Source organism: Leopardus geoffroyi, chromosome C3 (assembly GCF_018350155.1).
Source record: "Leopardus geoffroyi isolate Oge1 chromosome C3, O.geoffroyi_Oge1_pat1.0, whole genome shotgun sequence".
In the NCBI taxonomy this organism is placed as follows: Eukaryota; Metazoa; Chordata; class Mammalia; order Carnivora; family Felidae; genus Leopardus; species Leopardus geoffroyi.
In genome coordinates, this window is record NC_059338.1 from 65562372 (window position 1) to 65584962 (window position 22591).

At 38.7% G+C, this 22591-nt stretch overlaps 1 protein-coding gene and 1 long non-coding RNA gene across 6 annotated transcripts in view; one reads left to right on the forward strand and one right to left on the reverse strand.

Annotated features, from left to right (window-relative positions):
* Positions 1-22591, reverse strand: part of SMYD3 (SET and MYND domain containing 3) — a 675859-nt gene that overhangs the window by 391909 nt on the left and 261359 nt on the right. The window lies entirely within an intron of this gene.
* On the forward strand, positions 10178-21327 carry LOC123585253. Of its 3 annotated transcripts, none has more exons than XR_006706014.1 (2): positions 10178-12065; positions 17749-21327. It is a non-coding gene; the product is annotated as an uncharacterized LOC123585253 (long non-coding RNA). The 3 variants fall into 3 exon arrangements; XR_006706016.1 differs by lacking the exon at positions 10178-12065 and adding an exon at positions 14082-14545; XR_006706015.1 differs by lacking the exon at positions 10178-12065 and adding an exon at positions 14082-14429.

Consider the following 22591-nt stretch of genomic DNA (forward strand, 5'->3'; position numbering starts at 1 on the left):
CACTCTCTTTCTCAAAAAAAAAAAAAATAAATTCAAAAAAATTTTTTTGAAATATTATTCGCTTATACATAAACCTGCAGTTTCTATGGCTAATGACAGAATATGCAGATACCAAGGTAACAAATACAATTCTAAAACAGGTTAACAAAATTGCTCGTCTCTCTACGCTCAGTATGCCCACTCACTAGCTCTGTCAGGACACATATCTGGTACTGGTAACAAGGGATAGCACATGAGAACAAGGACACATTAAGCAAAAATCACTAATCCCTAATGGCGAATGGTCAGCCCTACTAGCAGGGGGCTGGAGCAGGAGCATTTTTTAAACCAGTGCAAGCCTAGCATTTTTCCACATGTAGAAATTGTGCCTTCATCTCTAGAGCAGCTGAAGCACAAACATGCAATTCATGTATTATTTGGGTCACTAGTAACCTAAGCAGATGGTATATGCATTTTATGTGAAATATTTAATTAGGCCATCGGGAATGTGGTGGTACCAGCTGTTATGGCCTGCTGACCTTGGTAAAGGAGGAGATATCAGCAAAATGAGGATGACAATGTTCAGACGAGTCCCAGACATGGAGCCTGTTTATGACAATATCAGCTACCCTGACTGTGTCACACTGCAAGGCAAGAAATGTTGGCCCAAGCACAGAGATCTGGCTCCCATCACTCACCTTCAAGTCCTCTGGAGTTATTAAAAACTGTTCTTAACTGATTTATACTAATATATACATAGGAAGAACTCTGGAAATACATACTTCAAAATAATAATGGTTCTTACTTATAGATGACGAACTTAGGGGTGATTTTTATTTTCTTTTTCTATGTGTTTTTATGATTTGAAGTATTTAATTTAAAATACCAATGACTTATACCCATATAATTCCTTTCATATAGTACATGCATCCCTGAAACACTGCCTTATGAATCCATGTTTTGTTATAAATTTAAAAAACTCTATTGTTTCTCATTTACACTTAAGCAACTTTTCATTTTTCATAGCTGACTTCCCCAACTGGCCTATGAAGCCCTCTAGTATCTTAGTGCTGGGTTCTTCCTCCAGCTCAGTCAAGGGACCCCAGGCTGGGCCTCCAAGCTGCCCGCAAGAGTTCTACCAGAACCACATCAACTCCTCCCTTTTTCTCAGAGGCTCCTCCACAGATGTCCCCTTCCCCAATTCCTGTAACCCCTCATGTCTCTTCAATCAAACCATCCAGACGCGAATCCTTAAATCCACACAGTCTCAGAAATGCAAACCTTCCTCAAAAACAACAGCTCTTAAACAAGGACTTACTGCCCTCATCTAACAAAATAGAGTTCAAATCCTTTTCCACTCTCTCTGTATAATATAAATACAAAAATTTGCTTACATATAAATGTAAACTTTCTGTGGCTATTGACACACAATATGGTGACAAATCTGATCCAATCTCTCCTCAACCTCTTCACAATGAAAAGAAAGGCTAGAAACTAATAACACCCTCAATTTCCTGCCCTTTTCCAGAGTGAATCCCATGGGGCTGGTTCAACAAGCATTCACTGAAACTTGAAACAGATAGACACAAGATGCTGGGGACTTTTCTAGACAACAGAGTTCCCTGCCCTCATGGAGCCAATGGTCTCTGCTGCCTCAGTTACCCTGTCCTCCTCCTTGTCAAGACTCCCCTGTATTAATCAGCCTGGGTGGCCATAACAAAGAACCCCGAACTGGGTGGCTTCGACAACAGAACATATTTTCTCTCCCTTCTGGGTCTGAAAGGCTGAGATCATGGTGTGGGTAGGATTGGTTTCTGCTGGGGCCTCTCTGCTTGGCTTGGACACTAATGTCTTGTCACTTCCTTACACGGCCCTCCCTGTGAGTGTGCACATCTCTAATGTCTGTCCCTCTTTCATAAGGAGACTGGATTAGCATTCCACCCTAAAGGCCTCCTTTTAACTCAATCACTTCTTTAAAGACCTTATCTCCAAACAGATTTACATTCTGAGGTAAATGGAGATTGAGACTTCAACACAAGAATTTTGGAAGAACACAAGGTACCCATGACAAGCCCCTCTCCCCTGGGTCCCTCTGGAAACACCATTCTCAAATAGCCCCCCATCCCCTGGGTCCCTCTGGAAACACCATTCTCAAATAGCGCCCCCCTCCTCTGGGTCCCTCTGGAAACACCATTCTCAAATAGCGCCCCCCTCTTCTGGGTCCCTCTGGAAACACCATTCTCAAATCCTTTTCATATTTAAAACACCAACAAGCCTCCCTAGGCCTTATCTTCCCCTAGTCCACCCAGCTGCTGTCCTTAACTGTAAGATATGAAAACAGCCTGAACTAGGAGTCTCCAACTCAAATTAGGAGAGCAGATCAGGGGTGGGCGGCCAGGTGGAGGACCAGAGAGGCCAGTCCCATCCACAGGGGGAAGCCGTGGGCCCACTGCCATCCTAACTTTACTCACGTGTGAAAACAGGAAGAAGGACATCAACCACCTCCATTTTGGCCTCAATCCTTCCAACTGATTAAGTTCTTTCCAGTTTACCCCTTAACTCAGGCAAAATGCCCTGAAGCAGGCAAAGCATCCCCTGATGGGAACTTTCAGTACCCTCTCAGGCCCTGAGCCAGCAAGACCCCAGACCCCAGTGACTGATCCCAAGACAATGATCGACCGGACATTCACTGCCCACCGTGTGGACCCACTGACCTTTGTCCCACATTTTTCTTAAATAAACATGGAAGTATTTCAGTACTTTGGAGACCGTCTTTGAGGCCTTAGTTGACTGTCCTCCTGGTGTTGGACTCACTGAAATAAATTCCTTTTCTGTTTCACCTCCACTTACTGGATTTTGTCAGCTGCTAGTGGCTGAACCTGATGTGTCTGGGACCCTTAGAGCTGGGTGCTCTTGCCCCCTGTGCCCCAGCGAAAGAGCCCAGTGTACCCTGTTCTTCTGACTTTCGAGAGAACCTAGAAATTGAATTGTGTGAAATTTCCCAAGTTTTATATGTTGGTGACAAAAATAAGAAAACAACTCTGGGGGCGGGGGGGGGGGAGGGGAGGCAAATGAGAGGCCTGTTCTCCCAATTTTTTCCATTTTTTCGCCCCTATAATCTCTTATTTTCCTCATTTCCTACCTGTCCTTCATTTCCAACGTTTCTGAAATCAGGTTTCTTTGCACCAAGTCCTTTCCCCGCACTCCAGTGAAATAGCTACAGCTCAAGTCCCCACTGGCTTTTCATTTTTAAACATCATTTTATTTGGAGGGGAAATCTATCTGGCCAGAACTACCCACTATATTAGCCTGAAAGACAGACTCCATTCCTGAGATGTCAGGTTGCTGTTCTGTGGGGATCTTTGAGCCCACTCTGCACTAGTGTGGAGTTATTAGCCCCCTCACCTGCCTCTGTGTTTGTGACAGTCTAAGTGCTCCAGGAGGGTGGAGTCTATGAACTACAATAAAGAGGCTGTTGTACTTCAATGGGGGTGGCGACGTGAGCAGACATCCAGCCCACACCCAGCCGCAGCACACGTCTCTGCCAGAAAAGGGGGGTGTGAACAAAAGACTACATCCTCACACAGCTCTGCTGGTTTTCCACTCCCATGTAACAGGAATCAGACAAAAATGGATGAAAATAGCCCTCGCTCCACCACTGTGAGGCCAAATTACTGAGCTTTTCCACACCTCAGCTTCTTCAACTGTAAAATGGGAATCATAATGTTAAATTAAAACCTACAAATAATGTTGGGAAAATATTCAATGTAAATGATACAATGAGTTTACCTGTGAAAGAATCTGAACCTAAAATGGAACTGGCGGGCGTAAGAAGGAAAGTCTCACGCATGTGTCCTCTGGAAAACAAAAACTTATGGACTGGGAGACTAATTTCCCTTAAATGTCCTATTTACAGAAAACGGAAAATATCAGAATTTTCTTAAGTGACAGTGAGTTGGTGACGGGCTGCCTCCTACTGACCTTCACAAGTTTTACTTATGGTGTCCAGAGGCATGAACGAGACATGACCAGGGCGGGCTGGCCTCACCAAGTAAGCTGCACTGAGCTGTTGTTTGTGACCGGTTTTGTCTCCAAGGGAATTTTCAGAATTGACTCTCATTTGTTTTTGAATTTGATGGATTCCAACTGGACTGTCTCCTCATTACATTCCCTGCCCATGAACCCCGCAGACCCAAACCCTCAGTGCACCTGCCTGTAGTCTGCTGTGGTGTGCGTGTCCTGAATTGTAACTCCTATCCTATTCCTGAACAGACTCATCCTTTTGACAATTTGGAGCTTTCCTTGGTTTACCTCTTTATTTAGGTTGACATACCTAACATCTTATCTTCACTTTCATTTCAAAAGGAAAACCATGGCTCCCACATATTAGAACTACTATTTCAGCTATCACACTTGGAAAATGGTCCTCATTCATCTCTGGTGTCACATTCATGGTAGGATTTCTATTTTTCTATGAAAATTTTACATGAAATAATATTCTTTAACTATTCTTAGGATAATTTCAACTACACGTGAAAATTTCAACTCTGTAAAAATATATTTTATTAAAAAACTAGAAATGATTTAAAATTTAAATGAAAAGAAAAAAATGTTATAAAATAGGAAAAAAAAACACACCTAATTTTATTTATCCCCTTTTAAAATTTTTATGTTGGGCCTTCCTGGAAATCTGAATTATGTATCCTCAAATGCTTAGATACTCTCAAAGAAATCAATAAACTATTGTTGACCCAAACTACTATTAAAACAACTATCATACATTAAAAAATAAAAACAGTCCAGAGGGTACATAACTAAACATCAGAACAGTGGAGAAAATCTACACTGAAATCAATATTCTTCCATAAACCAACATGAATTTTTCTTGTAAGAAGAAATTAAAAAGAGCTCTGGAATATCTTTTAAGAAAAAGATCACCTGAATTCTGTGGGTAAATGAACTATCTAAATAAATTAAACAGATATTTGGGTATGCTGAATGTCCCATTCACAAAATAAATTGAGTTAGCATCATTCAGAAAGTTCTAGCGGTTCAAAAAGCCGCACAAAACCAAGGGAGAAAAACTCTGCACAGAATCTGTATGCTTCGAAAAAAGAAATTCAAGTAATGTTTATCTCTTGCTACAAATGCAAATCCAAATCAATAACCAATTTTATTCTAGATTTTTATCCACTGTAGTACATAAAGGTGATTTGGACACTGCCTGAACACAGCCCTTGACTCAGCATCTTCTCAGGCACGTAAATTTGTCATTCTGACCAATACGTAACTAATCATATAGTGGTAAAGAGAGTCGTTTTTATTTAATCCTTTAATAAAACTCAGGAAGACTGGGAGTACCTTAAAACCTTAGCTATTTTAGAACAAATATATTACATTTTAATGCAGTTTTAGAACTACATCATTTCAGCTGACTTAACAACTATAAAAAGTCAAATTTATAGTAATTGAATCCATATTAATTTTTCAGAAATAGTGATTTGCCAAAAGTGCTATCAGACTCAGAAGCTGTCTAAAGAAACAAAACTGAATTTCCCAAACATTCCATTCCTGGGCATTACTGGCATGCACCACCATCCAACACCAGCACAGCCTGTGGGCAGGTATCGTTAGGACTTCGAGTCTCCTAAAATGAACACAATGAGGGCCCACTCCTGTCCAATGATGGATACTGGAAATAAAGTTACATTTGAATTGTTTGCCTTACCCAGGTTATATGAATAAATGTTTTACCTGAAACATCACAAAATCCAAATTATAAGTTACTCATACATGTACTTCTCTCTTTTAAATTACAGACTTTCCCCAGTTTATGATATGGTTACACTCCAATAATCCCAGCACACATTGAACATTTTGGAAGTCAGAAATGCACTCAGGGCACCGAACTACCAAACAACATATCTTACTTAGCCTAGCCTACCATTAACGTGCTCGCAACACTTCTGTGAGCCTATAGTACAGACGGGCAAAAGAAAACAGCACACAGCGCCCATTTTATAAGAATACTGTAACGAAAGCAAAACAGGAATGCTTCTAGGAGTATCGAATGGCTGTTGTGTGTTGGTTGTCTACCATCATGATCGCGTGGCTGACGAGAGCTGCGGCTCATGGCCCCTGCCCAGCGTTACAAGAGAGCATCCAAAGGCCTATATCGCTAGTCCAGGAAAAGATCCAAATTCAAAATTCCAAGTATGGTTTCTAATAGAATGTGTATCACTTTCGCACCATCGTAATGCCAAAAAATCCCAAGCCAAACCGTCATAAAACCGGGCCAGCTGTACTCTTCACCACCGTCAGATTCTCATTACCTGTTATCTGCATGTATGCTTCTGTTTCTCTTTATTTACACTGTATCTTCTTCCACATCTTAGTCTTGTTTTGTAAATCTCAAGATCTCTCAGAGCTTCAAGATGTATCCTCTTATTTCCATCTAAAATTCACAATATGGAGTGGAAAAGGACAAGGAATTGGGTGCTACTAACTAAAGTTGACAGGAAAACAAATCATATCCTAGGAATGTGACCCACGGGAAAGGGCCATTTATGGTAACATTTATCAAGAACACTTATATGAAGAGCAAAAGCTGAAAAGTGCATCCAAAGAATCATTGAAGAATATAAAAAGTTTAAAAAGAAAAAAAACCATACATTCTAATGTGTAACTCTGGGACATGAAACACATTATTCATTTCTAAGCAAAAGAAAGACAAATACATCACGTGTACCTGGTAGGGGTTGGGTTTGCTTAAGAAAACTTCTGAGATTTGCCTTTTCGGGTTCACATGCACTTCTTAACTACATGTACTATTCAATCTCGAGTTTTCACAGGAGCCCCATTAATAAGACAGACAAGGCCTGGAGACTACAAAGCGGGAAGCAGTCCACTGTGTGGGTTACTGGTTTACATTAACTGGTCTAGTTAAATAAGATGTGCAGACTACCTCTGGCAATACAGAAGTAGATTTGCATTCTCAAAATTTTAAACGACGAGAAGTGACAGGAAAGAATCGGCTTAATTTTGACAAAGTCACACCAGGAGAAAGGGCTGGAGACATGAGTGGAAAGTGAGGTAGAACCACACACTCTTGGGTTAAAATACGGGAAGGAAGGTAATGGGTGAGGGGATGAAAGGGAAGCCACGTATCTGTTTAATTGTTGACAGACTGCTTAAATCTGTCTTCACGGGAACAGGACTATACAGAGGATTTCACACGCGCCTATGAAAACCACAAGTTTCAGGACGAGATATACATTCCCCTGCAGGCACTCAGGGCATCATCTGAAAAAGACTTAAAACATGACTATTTTAAGGAGACTTCTGCTTTGTATTCCCAATGAAATCTAAACAAACACGGGTCCAAAATGAACAAAAGCCAGGGATGAAGAGGATATGAAAAGTCAATAGGTTGAGTTTTAAAGGAAAATGGCTATGATTTTAAAAGAATAAATGGAAGTTTAAAACTCAGATCCAAAGCAATAAGAAGCAAAAAAGACAATACAGAAAATCAATCCTGAAAGGTAGAAGACAAATCGGAGAAATTCTCCAAGTCATTAGAACAGAGGTCGGCAAACTACAGCCTGGAACCCAAATCCGGCCCGCCGTCTGTTTTGCTATGTCCTGTGAGCTAAGGATGGTTTTTACAGATGAACATTTGTAATCAATTAATGATAAGGAACTTTGAACCCCAATTAAGCAAAAAGTTATCTCTCCCCAAAAGAATTATATTCTGCTTATTAGATCAGTATTACCAAAACAAAACAAAACACTACTCAATTATTATATTTTAAATTGCATCAATAAAAAATTTATAGAAATTTGTTTTCTCTTGTTATATAAATAGCTACATAATATCCTCGATTTTGCCTCATTCTACAAAGCACAAAATATTAACTATCTGGCTCTTTACAGAAAAAGTTTTTGACCTCTGCTTTAGAGGAAAGAGACAGATCTAAATGCTAGGGAAAAGATAATGGCTAAGGGGTCAAGGAGAAGAAATCAACCAAAGAATAATGGGTGTTTCAAAGAGGCACCAACATGAATGGGAGTTATAAGCAAAGATATAATTCAAAAACTTTTTTCTGATGTAAAGAAATATTTAAATTTGGTATCAAAGGGGCTTTCAGAACTTTAGGCAAAAATAATTCAAAATGACTCACACCTGGACAACCCTTAGCAAAATGTTTGAATTTTAAGGTTAAAGAAAAAAGTTCTAACAACATACAGGCAGGGTTGGGGCAAGGAGGAAAGGACAGGTTGCCCCTGAAGAAATAAACACCAGGCTGGCCTTAGACTTGCCCTCTGCAACAGTAAAACCACATGGCATGGCAGGGATTGTTGTACCTTACTCTTGAAAAAAAAATTGTGACTCAGGAATTTCATATTTAACTACACTGATGGTTTATGTCTAAAAGTCATAAGGACACTCTTTCAGACACAGGAAAAGACTCAAAAAAATCTAACACCTACCCTAAGTTTCTTAATATGTGTTTTTTCCCAGGCAACAGAGGGGAGGCAGTATGAGTGAAAGTTTCAGAGCAGGGACTCTGGATGGAGACCTGAACCTATCCGGAGTCCTGGCTCTGCATGGACAAATTAGTTCAGCTCTCAGTGCCTCCATTTCTTCATCTACCCAGTGGACTAATTAATGGACTCTACCTCAGAACGACACAGAGAAGATTAAACGTGAGTTAGCTCACATATAAGTGCCTATAGTGGCACTTTGTAAATACTTAATAAATGTTGTATGTTGTTGTTGCTACTATTATCCTGCGCACTACGGATGAAAAGAAATTAGGAACCAGGAAAATTGGGGATTTAAAGTATTATAGCACCGATGATCAAAATGACAGTTAAATAGTCAAGTCTGTATATGATTATAAACATGGTAAAAGTAAAATACAACTCTTGAAAAAGAAAAACATAACAAAATATTGAAATTCACTAATGATACAGTTCTAGAAGACTACATTTTAGAAACTGGGGGGGGGACATTAGAGTCTAAATATATTGTTTTTTTTTAATATACTGAAAAATAAGCTTAGTTTGTAGATTTTGAAATTAAATTTAAGTTCCAAACACATAAGAGCATAAGAGCAAACAAAACAAAGTTCACGATACAATATAGCAAGGAAGCATTGAATGCAGAATACACGAAACACCTATCAGTTGCTAAAATAAATGTAAACCAGGGGCACCTGAGTGGCTCAGTTGGTTAAGTGCGATTTTGGCTCAGGTCATGAACTCATAGTTCATGGGTTCAAGCCCCATGTCAGGATCTGTGCTGACAGCTCAGAACCTGGAGCCTGCTTCAGATTCTCTGTCTTCCTCTCTCTCTGCCCCTCCCCAACTCGTGCTCTGTCTCTCTCTCAAAAATAAACATTTAAAAAAATCTTTTAATAAATGTAAATTATTTAAACTCTCTTTAACCAGGGAAAAGAACTTAAAATAGAGTCAAGAAACAAAATGGAACAGAAAGATTAAAAATTAGAGAGAAGGCAAAGATATGTAAAACATAATGAGAACAAAAGCAGAGTTAACAAATTAAAATTAGGTAACATAAAATCTGAGCAAAAACCAAGACCTTAGGTCAATTTGCATGGATACTGATCCTATAATGAAACATCCACGAACCTTTCATCTTTCAGGAATAGAACACCAAAACATGAAAATCAAAAGCTGTGAGAAATGAGGAAGAACAAAAACACACTGGAACAGAAGACTGTAAGACACAGCATTTGATCCACAAAATACGGTTGTGGAAGATTTCATCTACAGGGTTGGGTTATGAACCACACCAACTCCGTATCCACCAAACAGTATTTCACTTAAGAAAAAAATGTCCATGAAAGAGTCTGAACGACTGTTCATCTGTGAAACAAAACAGCATAAATATACTGAAAACATTCCAAACGCTAGAAACTACTGAACTTTAATAAATACAAAATGCCATCTGCCTGAAAACTCAAAAAGCATCTTTATAATAACATATTTCTTTTTTTTTTTTTTTAATTTTTTTTTTCAACGTTTATTTATTTTTGGGACAGAGAGAGACAGAGCATGAACGGGGGAGGGGCAGAGAGAGAGGGAGTCACAGAATCGGAAACAGGCTCCAGGCTCTGAGCCATCAGCCCAGAGCCTGACGCGGGGCTCGAACTCACGGACCGCGAGATCGTGACCTGGCTGAAGTCGGACGCTTAACCGACTGCGCCACCCAGGCGCCCCTATAATAACATATTTCTTACAAAATAACAAAAAGGAACTTATAGATTGCAGCCAACACTGTGCTTATAGTTAAATTTGTACACTTAAAGGTTTCATTATAAAGTTTTTTTTTTTTTTAAAGCAAGGCAAATATACTAAACAAACAAGTTATCAAGAGGAGGGGGCCTTAAGGAAATCTATTCATGAATAAGGAGATGTTAGAACATACATTAAGTAATGGACAGGAAGCTCAAAAACCTCAATGGTATTTATATTAGTGAAAAACTAGATGTAATCTAAACAACAGAAAACTGTATTGATTTTAGTGAGAATTTCCAGTTAGGTTTCTTCTGTGATTAAAAATCATATTTACACATATTTTAACGAAACGCTACAAAGTCTTTAAATAAAAAGGTGGCATATAAAATTTTATACATTAAGTAATACCAACCGTATGAAAACAAAAAGAGAAAACACTTAAACATAGAAAAACCACAGTTACATCTACAGGTTAAAACATGGATAACATTTTTTAACATTTTTCTAGATTTTCCCTATTTTGTAAAACGGGTAATTCATTACTTCGATAATCAAGGAGAAAATCACACTATTTTTAAACTGAGTGCCCAGTACGAGAATGCAGCTCTCACCTTTTCTTTTTTAAACTGAAGTATAAATGACATATAACATTATGTTGGTTTCAGGAGCACAACAACAATTTGACATTTGTATACATTACAAAGTGATCACCACAGTGAAGTCTCGTTAAACATCCATTACCACACATGGTGACAAAATATTTTTTCTTATAATGAAGACTTTTAAGATCTACTCTCTTAGCAACTTTCAAATATGCAGTACAATATTATTACCTACAGTTCACCAGGCTGTACGTTAAATCTTCAGGACTTATTTATGACTGAAGTTTATATTTTCTGACCCTCTTCACCCATTTCAACCACCCTCCAATCCCCACTTCTGGCCACCACCAAGCTGTTCCTTGTATCTATGCAGCTCTCGCCATTCATATTAACACTATTCAAGCTCCTACTTCTGCTTTAAGTACTATTAATTATGCCTGGACATTTAGGGGAAAAATTGAGCTTGTTACTCAGATTGTTACAAACAGAAAACTGAACTTGAATAATTTACAGAACAAGAAACATGTTATTTTCAAGTTTGCTGAGATCAGTGATCAGTAACTGTCCTGTGCCTACTAAGTCAGTGCTACATTTCAAACCACTCCCACTGAAACCCAGTTAAACCTACACATCCCTCCGTGACACTGGCTCTCACAAAGAGCTACACGATCAGGACTTCCCAGGTGACTCTTCAATACAGCTTATGGAGCTATTTTTCCGTCAAGATGCCAAATGTAAAAATAAACCCAGCTGTTTGGAAGCTGTCATGTTTTATTCGAAAAATTATGATTTCCCTATAAATCTGTGATTTCTAAAGTCTGAGGAGACTTGAGGCATTCTTAAATGTAATATTGCCTGTATCTTGGTGTAATGGCTTTTCATCTAGGTGAGTATCTCTCTGCGTTTATAAAGAAAATATAAATGAAAATCAATTCAGTATCCAAAAATTCAGGTGACACAGAATTTCGAGGATGCCTCTATTCTATAAAGTAAGATTATGCCTTTCTGTTTTGGGTCTCTATGATGAAAGAATTCTAGAACAGTAGTTATCCTTGCCTCATACACTAATTGAAAGCACAGGGATCTCTCAGAGGGTACTTTCTGTTTCTGCACCAGAGCTCCTCCAAAAACCGTCACAACAGCAGCAAATTAAACCAGGGGAGTTTGAGAAGCCAGCGCATCGTGAACAGGGCCAAGACTGTCCCAAGCTGACTTCATGTGGTGAGGTACATGACAGGGAAGTGAGATAACCACAAAATGTGCATGGATACTATTACGCTGAAGTACACTGATAACAGAGTTAAATATTCTAAATAGTTCATTTCTAAGGGATTACTACACTTCTCCAGACTCAAAGTCATTTATGCCTTTCAACTTATTTGAAAGCTTTTGGTAATAACTCCTCAAATATTCATTGCTTGTCATATTCTAAATAGTGAATTCCTGGATGCAAATACACAAAGCCGTATTAGCACTAATGGACTTAAGTATTTGCACCAAGGAAAGAACATACATCTAGAAACCTGTTCTCTGCTGCTCATAGGCAATCATGGTGCATTTTCTCTTGTGGACAAAATAAAAATGCATTGCTATTTATGTGGAACCATTCAGGTGTTACAGGCATTTCTATAATGTCCAAGAATGCATTGGCCATGACCAACTAAAGTCGTTTTTGGCTTATCATCATTCAAGCTGAATTAATAATATTAAACAGCATGTGGGATGAGGGAAAACACAGTGCAGAGCAACATTAAAATCCCTTTCCACCCAAGCATAATTCATTTTGATCTTTACTACTTGATTCAGCTAAAGGTCAAACCATATATGATGGTTTAGATCCAGAAAATATATTATTTTGCTGTGCAGTATGGTCTGAAATGAGGGCAACTAATTTAAAAATGGATGCAATTTGGAAAATATAAATGTAATGAAAAATGCCTCCATTATGAAGTATATAAATTAAGTTCTACTATTGATTACTGCCAACATTTAAAATCTCCCCACTCATACTGGTAATGCCTTTAGTGTAACTTAATTTTCTTCCTATTGTGTCGATGCCTCAATGAACATCACTCTGGTGAGGGACCAAACACAGGTCAGAAATGTTAGTGATGATAAAGTACAGACCTTAATAACTTTTGAACAGTTTTAAATGTACAAGTCATCTAGGAGTCATTTAGCTCAATAGATGAATGGTTAACGAACTACATACACTAATAAGAACCATGTGTTAGTCTGTACCACTACATGGCATAAGGCCAAGATCTAATAAAGAATAAAACTGGGCTTTGGAGCATATACAACTGGAGAAAGAAAAAAAGTGAATTATCTTATTAAAAGACTGTATGAGCAAAAATCACTCATGAATTTATACAAATAATTTATGAGCACAAAAGGCTTTATTAAAAGACTGGCCAGATTCATAACCGACAGACGGCTGAGATGTGACCAGGTTTGGGATAGGGAAAAAACAGGCAACGAGTAGATTCAGGTGTCTGCTTGGTCATTTGGTATTTTTGCTTTCAATGAAAGGGGGTGTGAAAATCTTCATCTTTCTTGCAGACTGTTTGGACTGGGGCTTTTGTACTTTACGTGTTACTCCCATTTTTTGCTCTTGGGTGAGTCACAAGCAACATGGGCTGCCCTCCAACATCCTCCTGAGGGACATCCACAGAGCAGGTTCTGGAAGGAACCCAAATCAGTCCAACTCCAAGAAGTCTAAAGCAGTTCTAATATGGAGAGACTTAAGAATCAAGCTAAAAGAGGCACAGATTGAACAAGTGATAGTTTCCCCATTACTGAATTAAAACTGACAGGTGACATCTTGCCTGGTGTAACAGTGAAGAAATCTTCACTAATCCACCCACTTCAGTCATTTCTCAAGAGTCATCTGCCTGCCGCCATATCACAATCGCCAAGGCAGCTTGTTTAAAACGTGTACTCCTAAATTACCTGCCAGGCCTCTGGTAATAAGATCGCCAGTCTTTTACAAGCAGCCCTGGAGATCCTCGGGAGCCCTGAAGCTTGCAAGCTCCGGTGCTGGGAGGCAGGCCCAGGTGGTTCTTCTTTCCACCACACGTGCACGGCTCCTACGGCTCCTCTCACTTCCCACTTCCCACCATCACACCTACGGTGCACACGTCAGCAATACAAGACGCACCAGACTCTTGAAGAGCAGCATGAATGAACGGATAAATGCGTGAATGAGAAAGTTAATAGTATTTCTGAAATAAAACAGGAATTCTGATTCCATTAGAGTTGGCTCTACAAATCTATTCACAGCCTTCTAAAAATCCCCACAGTGCTCCAAACTACTCACTCTATATATTTGGCAGTATGATCTGAGCTTCTCAAATACTGATCACAGTAAACTGTGGAAAAAAGAAAGAAGAGGAAATGAAAAGCACTGATTCTGATTTCTCAGAAACGTCATGATGCTGTGCTGCTCTCTACCCTGCATAGCTGGCTGGCAGACACCACCGTGGTCCCAAAGCACATCTGCTGTGAAAGCCGTTGCTTAGCAACAGCAATCAATGCTGTATTTCCTCTTCACCATTTGCCTAAAGATTGAGACACTGCTTCAAGGTATTATTTTCAAATACCTTCTGTTTCACTGACCAAACATGTTTGTTAATTTTTCTATTATGCGAAAAGAAATCGGGAACCAAATCAGCATAGGAATTCAAGAAAAAAGAGAGAAGGTCAGTGTAACACAGGGTGCTTTGGGATTTGTTTGATGAAGAAAAATTCTTTGACAGCTCATTGACTTTATTTGCTATACCCTTTCATTCTGCCATTTTAGAATTGATTTCTGCTAGCTCATGGGATATGAAAGCCATTAGCATGAATTATCATTCTAAATGCAGATCCACAAGGTACTGCCATAAAACACAAAAAGCAAATGATTTTCAGAAACTGGTTTAATATACATCTCACATCTCCGTTAAAGCTCATGTCTTGGTTACATTCTTACTAACCACTAGCAGCATTTGCCAACATCTTTTCACTGATAGTACAAATCTTTCAGATAAGCAAGGCTTATAATCTAAATTACTTGGTGCTTCTGATATATTTACAAGGTAAATTATATACACACCATACAACACCGACTTTGAAGAAGCAGATACAAAATTTTATTTTAAATACACCAATATGTCCTACCAATGAATGGGTTCTTCATACAAAAACACGAATGAGACCCAGGAACTTCCATGTGATACTTTCTAATAAAAAGAGTTGATATTTGCTTAAAGTATGTGCACAATCAGTGGTGGACCCATCTGGGTGGGTATAATGTGATAATTATTTTCCACATTTATTGACTGCCTACTATGTATAAATCTCTATGGGCAGCATAAAGATGAGTAAAATGTGATCCCTATACAAATCTTGTGCTAGAAACAGTCACATCAAGAAGTAACACAGAAGAATATAGATTTTACCTCAAGTATTTGTTTAGTTGCAACAAGTGTCCCAATTAATATGGATTATATCTGCAACACAGACTAGATGAATAAATCATAGTCCGAGACCTTTATTTTTTATGATAACATTCAGCATTGGTAAGGATGTAGTCAGATAAAAATGTCATAGCTAACTGTAAAAGACATCAGGCCAGGAAACTAAATCAACCTTTCTGAAATACTGGCAAAATGTAATAAAAGTATTTAAAATATGCACATTTTAAACTTTAACATGATAATCATGTGTCTAAGAAACTAAGGAAATAAAAATGCCAACAAAAGATATCTATTTCAGCTATATTTAAAACAGTAAATAAATACCCAAAATTAGAATGATTAAATGAATGATGATATAGCTATATGATGAGTATTACTAAAATATTTTTCAAGAATGTTTTATGAGAGCATAAGTCAGTCAGAAAAAGACAAATACCACATAATCTCACTCATATGTGGAACTTAAGAAACAAAACACGAGCAAAGGAAAAAAAGAGACAAACCAAGAAACAGACTCTTAACTATAGCGAACACAATGATGGTCACCAGAAGGGGGTGAGGGATGGGTGAACTAGGTGATGGGAATTAAGGAGTGCGCCTGTCGTGATGAGCACTGGGTAATGTATAAAGTTGCTGAATCACTCTATTGCACACCTGAAACTAATATAATACCGTATGTTAACTATACTAGAATTAAAATTTAAAACTTAATTTTAAAAGGAAGAGTATTTGGGGGCTCCTGGGTGGCTCAGTCGGTTAAGCGTCCAACTTTGGCTCAGGTCATGATCTCACAGGAGTTTTAAATCATGAAGTAAGTTGACCAGGATCACCAGCTAATCAGCAAGGAGATAAAACTCAAGCCTAGGTCGGTTTACCCCCTTAAGTCGGTGCTCCTTCCCTTACAGAACATGTGACACTCAAGCAAATGGATAGGAGAGAGGTAACCACTTCCAAGGAGCAACAGACAAGAACGGGAGGCAGAAATAAGCAAGACGTCCTGAGGTCCCCACTCCCGGTCGGCTAGAATAGGGGCAGGGGGACACGGCTTGTGCCAGACGGCCCATCTCCTGCATTTCCAAGACGGAAGGGTGGCCCTGTTCAAAGGTCAAGACTGGTTGCACCTGATGCTCCTCTCCCTGGCTCCACACTCCCTTCCAACTTGATGATCTCCCCTTGACTCCTGGGGCCGCTGAAATATTTGTGGTGGCCATGGGCTCTGAGTACACCCCAGTTTTAAATCTGCCTATGAATAAGAAACATTCCTCCTGTCCTGTTCCTTTCTCTTACTCAATATAGTTCCTCTCCCTTCAAGAAGTGCCTTTCGGTGACATCCTGGATTTCCTATAATCTGATCTGAACTCCTGCTATCAAGAGCTCCGCAGAGCTCGCTCCCATAACCTGCCCTATTTGCTGGCTCTCTTGTACCAACAAAATGCCCCCTCAACAACAGGCGGCAAAAGATATATTAACCTTTAGTTAATATAAAGATACAGTTAATACTGCACTGAACACATGACCTCTGTCTCCCCACCCATAATCACCCAGACTTTCTTTTTTTCAAAAGAAGTGATGGTATTGGCCTAAAGGGAACATGGTCTTCCAAATGCCCAGTTGGGAATGATGACGTGGAAAATAACGAGGGAGGAGTCTTGAACTCCAGAGACAGATTTCACATCCAAGTTTACTAATCAGTAGAAGGTGAAATATTTTGAAAAGACTTCTTTGGTAAAAGCATGCAGGATGAACTGAAGAGGACAGACACAAGTGTCCAATGTCAAATCTGTCCATTTCGTGCTAGAATGTTAAACTGAGCATGGCAAGAAATCTCAAAGGAAAAACAGGCAGAACTCTTACTTAACTGTACATGGTATAAAATAAAGAGAAAACCCAAAGAGGGGAGATCTGACACCAACATGTTTAAGTTTGTCATATCAGTTTATTATGAGATGAATGAACTACATTAAGGAGTTCTTCAAGATAAAACCCAAGAAAGTTAAAAATTAGCGTGCTGAAATAAATAAGCAAACACGCAATTAAGTATGTTCCTAAAATTTAGGGCTAAGATAGAAACTGTTTTAGACCACTGGGTCCTGCCATGCAAAGAGATGTTTCCATTCTATCCAATGCTTTCCATAATGGTCACCGAAAATAATTTTAAAACTTTCCAAAGAGAGCTACCAGGATATTTAGGTGTAAAAAATTAAGAAACAGAACCTTCTGATTACTGAAGAATGACAGTTAAAAAACACACAGAGAGAGATGCAGAAGTCACTTTGCAGCTAAGTTAGCTGAACCCCCAAACGTACAAGCTCGTGTTTATGCTAAGAGCACCATACAATCACATATATATATTCTATTATCAAAATCACTTACTACTGTGTAGTAAGTTAAAATTCACGGATATACCTTATTTTCTCTTTCTGGTTTTATTTTTTGTTTTTTAGGTTTCTACCTCGCTAAAGAACATTTCTGCTGAGCTTTCTATTCTTCATTCACTCCAATTAAACTGCAGTGATTCACCAGTTATTACCACCACAGCCATACACGTGTTGAAGAGAAGATCATGATTATAATCTGCACAATTACCGACGGCTAGATAGCATGCCTACACACGGTGTTTTGAAAAACAGCTTCATTTCCGATGGAGATCAGGACAGCAATAAAACAGTTCCACAGTCTCTTCACTAAATACATCTTTGTTTGCATGGTCTGTGTATACTGTCATGGGGCAGGTGCGGGAAAATGTAAAATATAAATATTTAAAATCCAACTGAGCTGCTGTGAAGTCAATGACAAAGAAAAATACAAACATGGGGGCTTCATGCATACGGCTAAATACATAAATAACTATGAAATCACCAAAACAAAGCAACACATCCATATTTCTTACTGGTGCTTATTATAATTCAACAGCAATATATTTTCATTAATCCTGAGCCATCTGAAAAATATGTCAAGCAACACTTAACTTCATTGAGTCTGAAGCCCCAAATAAAGTTACCAATAGTGAGCAACATCATTAGATGTGCTTCGTATTTAAGAAGAAATTGTTCATTAGACTTGGTTTGTATTTAAGAAGAAATGGTTATCCAACTCTCTTCACCCCACACAGTCATTTGAATCCTCCTTAGTCTTCATGTAGCCAGGCTGACTAGCAGCAGGACACAGTAGGGGTGAGCAGAATTCAGCTGCCCAAAGAAAAGTCAAAGGACAAACTGATTTTGTTAAACGTCTTTTTTTTTTTTTTTTTAAGGCTACCCAGAGGTGGAATCCTGGATGATGTCAGTCCAACTTATCTGACAAAACTTAAAATTGTATCTACTTGGATGAAAGTCAATGAGCTAACCACCTCTGTATCTTCCACTTGAGAAGTTACGACTCTTAAGAAGGACATAAAAATAGTTTTTTAACCAAATTATAGTCCTTTAGCTGCAAACCCAAATAATCAGCAATTCACAAGGAAAGTGAAGAGAAAGCAAAAGATGGAGGCATTCTGGCTATTAGAAGAAACAAAGAGCAGACTTCAGAAAACCCAAACAACAAAGCATATTTCCATATCTGAAAATATGCTGAACCAAATAACCCAAAGAGCCCTCCTGAAACACCTATTTTACAATGCATCACTACATTATTTGTATTCTTATTTGGGGGTAAAAACACATAAAAGATATTTAGGGACAACGGGGGAATGTGAATACAGATTAGGTAGTAGATAAATATTAGAGAACTCTTACTCATGTGCTACAGTAGAGTCGTTCTATAGCAGAATGTCCTTACTTTGACAAGATACACAGCAAAACATCCAGGGTAAGTTTCATGATACCTGCAACTGACTTCCAAATGGCTCAAGAAACACACACACATACACACACACACACACACACATGCACACAGCTGATATGGCAAAAAAATTAATAATTAGTGACTTTAGGTAATATCCTTCCTGTCTTATCCTTTTACCTTTTCTTCATGATTGAAAGTTTTTACAATAAAAGATGAAGAAAGGGGCCCCTGGGTGGCTCAGTCAGTTAAGTGTCTGACTTCAGCTCAGGTCACGATCTCACGGTTCGTGGGTTCAAGCCAGGCATCAGGCTCTGTGCTGAACGCTTGCTCAGAGTCTGGGGCCTACTTCAGATTCTGTGTCTCCTTCTCTCTCTGCCCCTCCTCCACTCGCACTCTGTCTCAGTCTGTCTCTCAAAAATAAATAAATGCAAAAAATAAAAAAGTGTTTTAAAGATGAAGAAAAGTTAAGGCATTTAAGAAGGTCTATTTAAAAACAGAAAATTGGGGCTCCTGGGTGGCGCAGTCGGTTGAGCGTCCGACTTCAGCCAGGTCACGATCTCGCGGTCTGTGAGTTCGAGCCCAGCGTCAGGCTCTGGCCTGATGGCTCAGAGCCTGGAGCCTGTTTCCGATTCTGTGTCTCCCTCTCTCTCTGCCCCTCCCCCGTTCATGCTCTGTCTCTCTCTGTCCCAAAAATAAATAAACGTTGAAAAAAAAAATAAATAAAAACAGAAAATTGAAAAATAAAATTCATCATTGAGATGATAAAAAAAGAAAAGTATCCTTAGATAATTACACTGAAGCAAAAGCAATAAACCTGAGAGATTAGGTAACTTCTCCAGCTAGCTTTCTCCCTGGATAAATCTGGCTAAGCCAGGGAACCCTGAACTTGCACCTGAGAGCCACCTGGGCCACACCCAGAGTGGGAACTCTAAAACCAGACTCCTGAACAGACCTGGGCTCCAGAGGATGACACCCTTAGAACAAATTATAATAAACCCATTCCACATTAGGAACAGTAGGGAAACTGCCAGTCTAGACCTAAGCACTAGATAGAGTGGGATACTTTTTTCTAGAGAACTTATAACCATAACTTGGCAATTGGCCAAGCCTGCACCCTAAATTAACATTATCTTTCTGGTCCAAGAAGCCTCAAGCACAAAAATTAACCTTTGAGAGATCTAGGGCTGTTAAAGCCCTCGTTAGCCACCAGAAGAAGGGCAAATTCATTCTGGATGAATACACTTCCAATACAAACTTCAACAAATTTCAAAAGAGCCTGAGCTTATGGTTTAAACACACACACACACACACACGCACGCACGCACGCACATAAAACAAGGAAACAAAGACTTATGAGAAAGTCTCAGCAGAAATACCACATAGCTGAATTAAAAAGATCTCATAATTTGGATTGTCAGAATTTAAAGTAAGTGTTTAATATGTTTAAAGATACAAGAAATGGAAAATATGAGAAAGGATAAAAAATGTTGTAATGTCTAAGCCAAAAAAACTTCCAGAACTGAAAAATAACAGTTACAATTTAAAATGCTAATTTGAAAATTGGCAATGATCCTTAAATCCTACAATGTCAAACGTTGGTGAAGATTTGAAACAATGCAAACTCTGGTACACAGATGGTTCGGTATAAATGTATACAGTCCCTTTGGAAAAGGATTTGATGTTATCTAGAGAAGCTGTGAAAAGCATACTTATGACCCAACAATTCCATCACAAATTATACATGCTACAAAAACTCCTGTATACATTCAACAGAGGTAGGTTCATGAATGTTATGGCAATGAAGTAACAGTTAAAAGGAAAGCAAATTAAACTATGATACATTTACATAATAGAAAACTATACAGCAGTGAAACTGAATGAGCTACAGCTACATTCATCATGGATAAATTTCAGAATACTAAACTAAAAAAAGGAAGAAAAGGAAGTAGAAAAACAACAAGCAGAATCTGACTTCACTTATTTTTTTCAATGTTTATTTATTTGAGAGAAAGCACGTGTTCAAAGGGGAGAGGGGCAGAGAAAGGGGGAGAGATGCAGAGCTTGATCCCATGAACCTGAGATCATGACCTGAGCTGAAATCAAGAGTCGGATGTTTAACTGATTGAGCCTCCTAGGAGTCCCTATATGTTTTTAACTTTGTTTAAATGAACTCAGATTGGAGCACCATAATGAAAAAAATTATTTAACAAAATCAGAAAACAACAAGATGCTTCAGTATCCTAGCCAAAAGCATAAAGTTATTACACTCCATAGCAAAAAAAAAAAAAAAAAAAAAAGCCTTAGAAAAAAGAAAACCAGTTGACATTCAGGATGATCACAGCAAAACATCCATGTGCTTCAAGAATATATAAGATACTGCAGTGAGTAAAAGACCAATTTTCTCAAGGAGACATCCATCCCAAGAGCATCAACAGCCGTCCACGAATGCCTGGGAGGCAAGCCTGTCTGCAGTAGAAGCTGGCTTACGCCAGCTAATCAGTGACTTTTCTTCTCCCACTATTTCTGTTCATCCAATTCCAGCTCTAATGATACCTTGTAAGTGCAATTTGGGGCATCTGTTATGTTCTTCTAAACCCAGCCTTAACTTTACATGGTGAAAATCTTAAATTTTCCCCAACTGATACCACCTCTTTCCACATCTATTGACTACGATATGACTTGTATTCTGGGTTGTACTGTCTCATCATAATTCACGTTGGAGCCAAATCTGCTATTTTGACTGTGATGTTTTGGCTAGAAGCTGAACAGATGGATAGTTTTTCTCTGGTATGAATATTTGCCAACAATTGGAAGGGTGTAAAACTTATTCTCAAAGAAACCCAAACATAACCACAAGGAGTCTAACAAATAATTAAAATATCCACTGTTACAGACAAGGCTCCACAGAAACACAATGCGTATTCAGAAATCTTGATATGAAATGACAGTTAATTAAAAGAACTTAGGTAATGTTGCTGAAGTAATGCTATTAATGATCATAATAGAACCTGGAATTATACACGTATTGTGTTCATATTCATCTGGTTCTTACAGTTCTGTGAAATAGATATTGAGGTATTATTACCCTGACTCTATATAGACAAGGAATAAAGCATGGGAGGAACCCGTGTCACCCTAGAAAATGGACTTATCTCAGAAAACAGACCTGCAGTGGGAGCTTGTCTGTGCCTCGTCAGCTGTGTACCTCTGAGCAAACAACTTAATTTCTAAGAGCCTCCACCTTATTTGTAAACAGGCCGAGGAACACCTAGTGAGAATTATGTAAGATTTATAAAAGTTCCTAACAAGAGCACCTGTCCCAGAGTAGGTTCTTAAAAACTATATCCTTCCTTAAATAATAACTCGATAAAGAAGTCCCAGTTGACAAGAAAAATTCAAACTTTTCATCTTTACTCCCTTCAAACAGAGTCAGAGGTGACTGAGACTTAGGGCAAGAGAAAAGGCCACACCTGAAACATCAGTATAAACTGGAGGTAGCCAGCA